The following is a 9,301-nucleotide window of genomic DNA, read 5'->3' as shown; positions in this document are numbered from 1 at the left end:
GGGGGGGGGGGGGTGGTTTTCTCAAAATCCTAGTAAACGACAGCGTTTCATTGTCTCGAAGACCAAAGTTGCAGTCTCCGTCTCGGTCGGTCGTTCCCTTGCACAAAACAAAGTGCTCGTTATATTATTATATACATCTCTCTGTGTCTCTCCCCAAATCAGAGAAAATTGTGGAGATCGCAGAGTAATCTAACAATCGCAACTTGAAAGTAAGTTCCCCAATCTCTCTACTGTACATTATTAGATCAATTCATCAATTTCCTTTTCATTCCATCTTCTGCAGATCTTCCTTTTCATTCTAGGGTTTTTGCAGTCTCTGATCCATTTTTCAATTTATATCCAACAGTATATATTTGAATTTCTTTTCTTTTTGGAAAAAGTAGCTTAATTCGTGGTGTAATTAAAAAGATCAAATCAGAACTTCAAATGATTTTTGTTGACTGAGATTTATGTTGCTAATCCTTAATTTTTAGATAATCGTCTTTTGATGCTTCATTCAGTGTTTGTCTTTGTTGACCCGACATTAGGAGATGATAGAGTTTTGTTTTAGTCCGTAGATTCATTATTACTGGGAGTGTAAGATTTTTTAATAGCTCCCTCTCCGTTTGGATCGAATGATTTGATGAGGAATTATAGAAATTGAAGAGAAAGACAACTCTTTTTTCATATTTGGATTTTAAGAAATGGTGAGAAAGAAGAACTCTCTTATTTTATAGAAACAAACTTACTAATATCAAGATTGTCCTTTAAAATACAAAGGATGAAAAAGAAATCCCATATTACATATTCTGCTTTTTTACTCATCCAAACATGATAATTAGAAACAAAAACATTAATATTTTCTATTTTCACCTGGAGCTGTAGCAAATGAGAAGTAGAAAGTATTTTCTATAGAGTGAGTGCCGTGTATGAACTACACAAGTGTGGATTTAGGGAAGTGAGCAGGATATGTTTAGGAAGGATGAAGGGGTGACTACAATGAGAAGCATCATAAAAGAAGTGTGAAAGTTCTGTTTTAGGAATCGATTATGAAGCTTAGCCAGGTGAACAAAACAAAGGTACGATAACCTGTGATGTGAAGGGATTCTGGGATTTCTCAGTTTTTAGCATGTGATGTGTTTGGGAGCACGGAATTTATGCCTTAGATTTGGTATTTGAGGCCATCTTATACAATTTTTGAATTATAATGGCAGCCAATTCTAATTCCAAGGCATGGAATACAAACATCATATGCCAAAAACTGAGAAATCTACTTATCCTAAAAAAAAAATGCTCCTTTCTATGTCACCTTATTTGCTTTTGCTTTTGCTTTTGCCCTTGTTTATCCCCAACCCGAAGAAGTGTACATTTTGAATCTGTTTCTTTATCCATGCTCCAAAGATCTCTATGGCTTTACAATCTACCCTGTGGATATCTGATTTTCTGGAGAATGTTCCATACTTTCTGGCTACCCCTAGTCTCAAATCCAAAATAAAGTTCCATATGTATTTGCATCGGGCTTTCATCTGGTTATTTATATGTAAGATAGGGTTTTCAATCTTTTTAGTACTATCTCCGTCCCAAAATATTAGTCCCTTATTTCAATTTTCATTGTCCGAAAATATTAGTCTCTTTTTAAAAATCAAAGACTGAAATAACATAAATTTCTTATTTTGCCCTTATTTTAAATTCATTAACAACAAAAAAAAAAGTACAATTATAATGATTGATATTCTCAAAAAAATGTATTGCCAAAGGGTAGTTTTGGAAAGTTAATGGGCTTGTTTGGTTTGTTTTTGGGAGAGTAGTTTTTGAAAATTGTTTTGGGGAGAGAGTTTAGAAATTTTTTTGGTTTGTTTGGTTGTGTATTTTGAAAGTAGTTTTGTAGTTTGAGAGTTTGTAATGATTTGATATTTTGTTATAATTGAGTAGATGTGTGTGAGAGAAAAAGTGATTGAGAAGGAGAGAGGAAAGAGAAAAAGTGATTGATTGATAGGTAAGAGAGAGAGTGATTTTGAAAATTGTTTTGGAAAATTTACAAACCAAACAAATTTTCTAAATTTTTTTTCCCAAAATCACTCTAGAAATTCAAATCAAACATACCCAATATTTTTTAAGTGTAATAATTATGCTACCAAAAAAATTAAATTTCCCAAAAGAGACTAATATTTTGGGACGGATGGAGTAGCATTTTCCCTGTGTTTTAACGGATATTGGACATGCCATATTGTTTCATTCCCAATTTTCCAGACTTTCAAGTACGTTCCGTATTATAATTTTCACTTGCCTGATTCTTTCTCCTGAAAACCAAATTGAGAGTCCTAGAATGTTGAGTCGGTTCAGACAAGAATTGATATCTCATACCCAATATTTTCTGAAATGAATCTTACTGGACTTTTTCTTTCTCAATTCTTTTATTCAATCGGTTGGGGATAAATTGCAAATACAAATATTATGAGAATATTAAACTGGACATTCAATTATGAAAGAAAGTCCAAGATGTAGTCATAAGTATATAACAAACCCGACAAACTTGAGAAAGACCCCAAAACAAATACAAGAGGGAAAAGACCCACGCATAGACGGGGAGAGAGAGATGAACCCTTGACCTCTTCGTGAGATGTAGGGACTCTCGGCCAATAAACCACACACCCCCCCCTCCCCAGGAATGGCAACGGGGCGCGGCGGGGCCGGGGACTACCCCCCCGATCCCCGAAAGTAATACCCCCCGTCCCCGATCCCCGATGGGGACCCATAGCCCGGCCCCATCCCCGTCCCCGGAAAATCCTTTTTTTTTTTTTTTTTTTTATGTAAAAATCTGTAAACATCAATAAACATTCTCAATCATCCTTCACTACTGGATGTATAAATTTTGGAATTTATTAGTTGGAATATCAACCCTAATAGCTTATTTTTTTAATTAATTAGAACTCAGCCACAACAAACAAAAAATAAAAGAAAGAAAGATAGAAAGATCTTGAAACAACATACAAATTTGAATCCTGTAGCAACATCCATTTAAATCAATAAACATTAATAAACAAAACATCTTGAAGTAACATACAAATTTGAATCCTATAGCAATATCCATTTAAATCAATAAACATCAATAAACATCCTGTAGCAACATCCATTTAAATCAATAAATATCAATAAACATTAATAAACATCTCGTGGCAAAACATCAATAAACATCAATAAACATTAATTCAACATTCCATACATACACAACCCACACACAAAACATCCTGTAGCAACAAAATAACACAAATAAAACATCTGTCCAGCAGCACACACAAGAAAATTCAACAAGTAGCAAAGAGAATAATTAATCCCAAGCACAACCCGTAAGGGATAGGTTACCCAAAAATTGAAATTAAAAAAAAAAAAAATATATCCATTACAACATAAAAAAGCAAATCCATTGTTTCTTCAAACCCATACAAACCACATAACTTCCACCATCTCCTTCAACTTGAATTTCTGTTAAATAACAAAAGGAAAAAAATAAATAATTAATACTAATAATAAAATGTAAAAAATATTAACAATTAAAACAAAAAAGATGACAACTAACACAAAAGAAGTGGCACATGACTGATCCGACTCGATCTCATCATCATCATATATAGTTGCATAGCCCACCGATTCCAATGTTGAATTTCTTAAAAAATAAAAATTATAAATTCAATAGTGAAATTATATCATGGTAATATAAATAATAAAAATTGAAATAATAATATGTAAATTGGAAGAAATAATACCTTTCATCTCTTCACCCCACAACCAACTTTGTGCACACATTAATGCTTCTAATGTGTTTGGATGAAGTCTACTACGATGTGGACTCACCAACCTTCCACTAGTACTAAATGCTGACTCAGAAGCAACAGTAGATACAGGAATAGCTAAAATATCCCTAGCTATTGCCTGTAAGGTCGGATACTTTGGTCCACTAGCTTTCCACCAATTCAAAACATCAAAACCTGAAGTTCTTGGCAAAACATCATCTTCTAGATAATGGTCCAACTCTGATCTTACATTCTTCATTTTTTTACTTCTCTTCCTACTAATAAACAAATCAAATTCTGAAAGGGTCTCTGTAACAATTTCTGGATGAGCAGAAGAGTCACCACCAACATCGGTCTCCATACCAACTCGGTGCTGATACTCTTGCAACAAATCATAACAAATATGACGAACCCTATCAACTTCATCTTCAGCTTTGTCTCCATAAAGTTTTTCAAAATAAAACTCCAATACACTCATCTTATACCTAGGATCAAGTACAACTGCAACCCCAATAACACCACGTATCACTAACCAATATTTATCAAAATTTTTCACCATTTTTGATGCCATTGTTCTGATCACTTCAATTTCACAAGAGAGCCATTGAGACAGTGTCATCCTAATCTCACATAAAGCTGAGAAACAAATATTGGCTGTGGGATACTTTGTACCAGAAAACAACTCAGTGATAGAAAAAAAAATCTTAAACCTCCCACTAATCTCTCTAGCAAACTCCCATTCTTGCTCAGTTGGCACAGTCTTATATTGGGGCTCTCTAATTTTCAACCTAGAAAAGACATCCTTATACAATAAGGCTGTCTGAAGCATCAAGTAGGTTGAATTCCACCTAGTTGCACAATCAAGTCCTAATTTCTTAGTATGTGGAATACGCAATTGGTTGACTGTTTCTTCAAATTTTTCTATTCTTTTTGGTGTTGTTGTCCAATAAGTTATTCTCTCTCGAATTTTCTTCACACCAACTCGTATGACATCCAATCCATCTTTCACTATCAAATTCAAAATATGCGCACAGCAACGCATATGAAACAAAGTGCCACCTAACAAAAGCGATGAATTACTTAACTTATCCATCAACATGGTAATCATGGCATCATTTGTGGAGCAATTATCAACAGTAACAGTCGAGATTTTTCTATCAATATTCCAATCCATCATATACTCAAGCAAAGTTTCACAAAGAACTTCTTTTGTGTGTGGACATGGAACATAAATAAACCTAAATGATTTGCAAATTTATAAAAATATACCTCAAAATGCGACTTTGCAATGTTCATGAATCATCAATAAAGTGTGCGGTGACAGCCATGAATCCTTTCTTTTGATTGCTAGCAGTCCACATATCAGTTGTGATTGCCACCCTATTTTTATTATGCTCCACCAAACTCAATGTCTTTACCCTCTCATAATCATAAATCTTTAAAATATCACTCTTTATTGTATTTCAAGAAGGCACTTTAAACAATGGTTGAAGTACTGCTGAATATCGTTTAAAACCAACATGGTCTACGATAGAGAGGGGATATTCATGGAAGATTATGGCACGTGACAACTCTTCTTAGCAAAATCTTGATCAAAGATATAAGAATTCATTTTTGGAATCTCTCTACTAAAGTTGTTAGTTAACACTTTTTGCCTCATGTCCATCACTTTTTTCTTAGTACAACTCTTATGGTGATCATGCAAATGCCTAGTTCCATTTTTTGAATCACCTCCAAGTTGCTTATTACAATAATTACATATTGCCTTCCACACCTCACTTGTTGTTTTTTAAAATGTTCCCACATAACACTTGGTTTTCTTTTAGTTCCTCAACAAGTAGTATTAGACTCTTCTAAATCAATAACATGTTGATTAGAGAGGGGAGACGGTGAGTTCGTAGGTGCGTTCGTAGCTGGCAATGAATGTTGTGACGCGTCACTCTCAAATGGTACTTGAGAGTTAACGGGTGTTTCAGAGTTAACTGGTGTTTCAGAGTTAACATCTGATATTTTTAACCTTTATAAAAATAATATGGATTGAATTAATATAAATAAATTAAGTACTCATCATCTTTTAAACAAATTATGACATGACTGAAACAATTAGAAATAGTAGTCTGATTGAAATAAATTAAGTACTCATCATCTTTCTCTTAGAAACAACAGTGTGATTAGTGGTCAACACACTAAGCAACTGTTACATGAACAATAAGTTATAAATATGCACCGTGAACTATATTCATCACTTTTAACATAGTCAGCTACAGAACATACCAAGAGAAAATGTTTCATAGTCAGCTACAATGTAATCCAACTAACAGTACTAGAAAGTTTAGTTCTTAGATTAGATCCTTGAGAAGACAGTAAAGGGGATGTGATAGTGTTCAACATGCATTACAGAAGATGCAATATGGGTTCTCCGCTAAATATTAGTTAGAGAGACTCATAATCCAGAAGAAAACTCATTATTTAGAATACATTTTTCTTTCACATACATATTTTTAAATATTCTTGATGAAGTAATTTTTCAAATGAAAAGGCCAGATCCTTGTTATCAGTTACAAAAGGGAAAGCAAACAGGTTCTGTCTGTGAACATTGATTATCACTAATGCAGCAAAAGAAATAGATGATTTATTAGTCATCTATTTTTTCTATAAAAAAAAAAATGATAAAATCATTAAATCAAATCAATTTTCTTTTTCTTTTATGAATAATCTACTTGTATAATTTTATTATAAGATAATCCATTAAAATTCGTACACAAGTCTAAGAATTTTCCTTCATAAATTTTTACTTAAATTGAAGATCCAAACACAACATAATAAACTCATGTACCCAATAGGGCTCTACAGTAGGAGAGTCCGTTCTTTTTAACTAAAAATATCACAACAACATATACCCATAATCCCACTTGCTAAAAAAGAAGAAAAAAACAACAAAAATACACACACACACACACACACACATATATATATATATATAGAGAGAGAGAGAGAGAGAGGTGGTTTGATGATCACTTGTTCTTAGAGGTAGAATTGGAGGAACAGGAAGATGGGCCTTTGAAGATTCCAGAGAAGATTTGTGGAGTAATAACTCTTAATCCAGAAGATCAAAATTCATGGCAAGACTCCAACTTCTGTCATTACCCAAATTCCCAAGACCCAGCAATTTGCATCAAAATACTCCCAAAACCCAGCAATTTGCATCAATAATATAGACAGATTATCAATAATATCAACAGATCAAACCTGATGTGAAAGATAATGATCAACAGATTATAAATAATTCACAAGCATAGATTATCAGGGCCTGAAGGTAGATCTGCATAAAAAATACAACTGATTATCAATATAAAATAAATAAATTTAGAGAGAAAAAAAAAACAGATCTATATTGTATTTTTTACAGATCTATACTCAGATCTAAACACTCATATAGATATCTATATAATATACATATATGTAAACCTAGATCGAAATCCCTAGAGAGAGAGAGAGAGAGATACCTATCAGAGATGGTAAGCACGGTGGTGACGGAGGGAGGATCATCGGTGACGGAGGGAGGCGCGGCGGTGACGGAGGGAAGAGGGACAGACAAGTGGCGAGAGAGAGAGAGAGAGAGAGAGAGGAGCGGCGTGTGTGAGAGAGGCTTTGAGTGTGTGTGTCTGTGAAACCCTAACAAAGACAAGCATATGCATATATATATCCAGGGACAAAAGGGTCATTTTACCTCGGGGACTATGCGAGGCGGGGCCAGGGCCGGTTCTGAAACACATATCCCCGTCCCTGGCCCGGATATCATCGGGGATGAATTTTTGAATACCGTCCCCGGCCCGTAGGGGATATTTTTCGGTGAATAACTGCCGAATTCGGGGTCGGGGTTTGGGTCACCGTTGGGCTGGTTTCGGATTGCCATCGGCGCCCCCCCCCCCCAAAAAAAAAAAAAAAAAAAACAAAAAAAACAAGATGCATAGTATCAAATTTGTTTTAGTCTGGTATGGCTTCTGAGGAAATATGGCAAAATATGTTCATGATACTCGCGAAGAAAAACACTATGGTCCTCTATCTTGTTTGCATGAGTTTCAGTAATGTCTCTCGTAACTGTCTGAAATTATGTTTTCAATCTGATACATTCTCTCTCCTATGATGAATATAAAATCATCCTATAATATTATGGTCTTCGCATTGGGACCATTAATCTGGTTAGCATTGATATATTCTAAAATAATATACCTCATGTTAAATCACCCCAACTCAACTGAACAACTGCTTTGTCAGAAATTATTTCCACGATCTATATAATACCAATGGTCTTGTTGTAATGCTCTAAACATGGTTCTAAGCTCTAACATAGTTTTTATTCTTTTTTTGGTGGTTGCTTTAGATGATTGATGATCAGGACCTCGGTTTCTTTGCCAATTTTCTTGGCATCTTTATTTTTGCACTGGTGATCGCATATCACTACGTCATGGCTGATCCAAAATATGAAGGCAACTGAGGGTTTCTTTATTGTCTGCAGCGGATGGATGTCATGCCAGCTTTTAGTTTTGCAGGAAGATATATTTTGAGGTAGCTAAATTCTGTGTTTGCAACAATGAAGTGTATCTGACCTCTTTTATTAAATAGACTTAATTGAAGGCTTTCACTAAATATTCTTCTTACTTGTAATTTACATACAACTCTCTCTAAGATGGTGGTGGTGGCTGTTTTGGTCGGGACATAGCTGTCCTGTTACAAATCATCTCCAAAATGATCCTAGGTTACACGTTTCAAATTTGAGTACGTCTATAAGTATTGTTAGTTCCTTGGCAATGTTCAAGGCCTAAAAGACCACAAGTTAGCCATGCATTAAGTGAATTAGTCCGGTGGAAAATTTCTTTAAAACTTTGCCACAAACAGTATCTTGTGTAACCACTCGATCCATATGCACAAGATAATAGCAAGTTAACAAGTTAGATTACTGTTAATGGCAGTTCAATATTTTTTCACTAGTTCGAAATCCAAACCTTACTTCAAAATCAAAGGATACAATCACTTGAGCTAAACTTAAATCCAACATCTTCCTGGTTCGAATATATAAATTGTAGAAGTTAGGATCCACTGTAGATGGGGTTGTCAGTTTCCACCGGCACCTTGTCATAGCCCTACAGCACAACCCAGGTTAGATGGGGTTGCCAATTTTCTTTTCTTTTATTTCTTGTGCTAACGCAATTCGTGATCTAGTGCCATGACAAGCTTAATGTTCTTGTAAGTTGTAACTGGTTATTCAATTCACGGGAACCAACCTTTATACAGAAGTGTGAAATAAAACTATTTACCAACTACATTTTCCAAACCAGGGAAGAAGCACATCTTTTTACTAATCCTTTATAGAACCAAACTCCAGTGGCAAATGTTATAATACCTTTTGCCAAAGCTGTAATTTGGTAATGACCCATAGTAAGTTGTCAAATTATAATAATGATACTCCACTGATAGCATGTTATTTTTACAAATTTCAATGAATTTTCCTTCTAATTTTGTATGTCTTG

At 34.5% G+C, this 9,301-nt stretch overlaps 1 long non-coding RNA gene across 1 annotated transcript; it reads left to right on the top strand.

Annotated features, from left to right (window-relative positions):
- On the top strand, positions 1-8,420 carry LOC114305038 (uncharacterized). The gene is made up of 2 exons (XR_014343096.1): positions 1-209; positions 8,155-8,420. It is a non-coding gene; the product is annotated as an uncharacterized LOC114305038 (long non-coding RNA).
- The last annotated feature ends 881 nt before the right edge of the window (positions 8,421-9,301 follow it).

The sequence above is a fragment of the Camellia sinensis genome, chromosome 10 (genome assembly GCF_055761805.1).
Source record: "Camellia sinensis isolate YWXY chromosome 10, ASM5576180v1, whole genome shotgun sequence".
In the NCBI taxonomy this organism is placed as follows: domain Eukaryota; kingdom Viridiplantae; phylum Streptophyta; class Magnoliopsida; order Ericales; family Theaceae; genus Camellia; species Camellia sinensis.
This window is presented reverse-complemented; position numbering and strand designations above follow the sequence as displayed.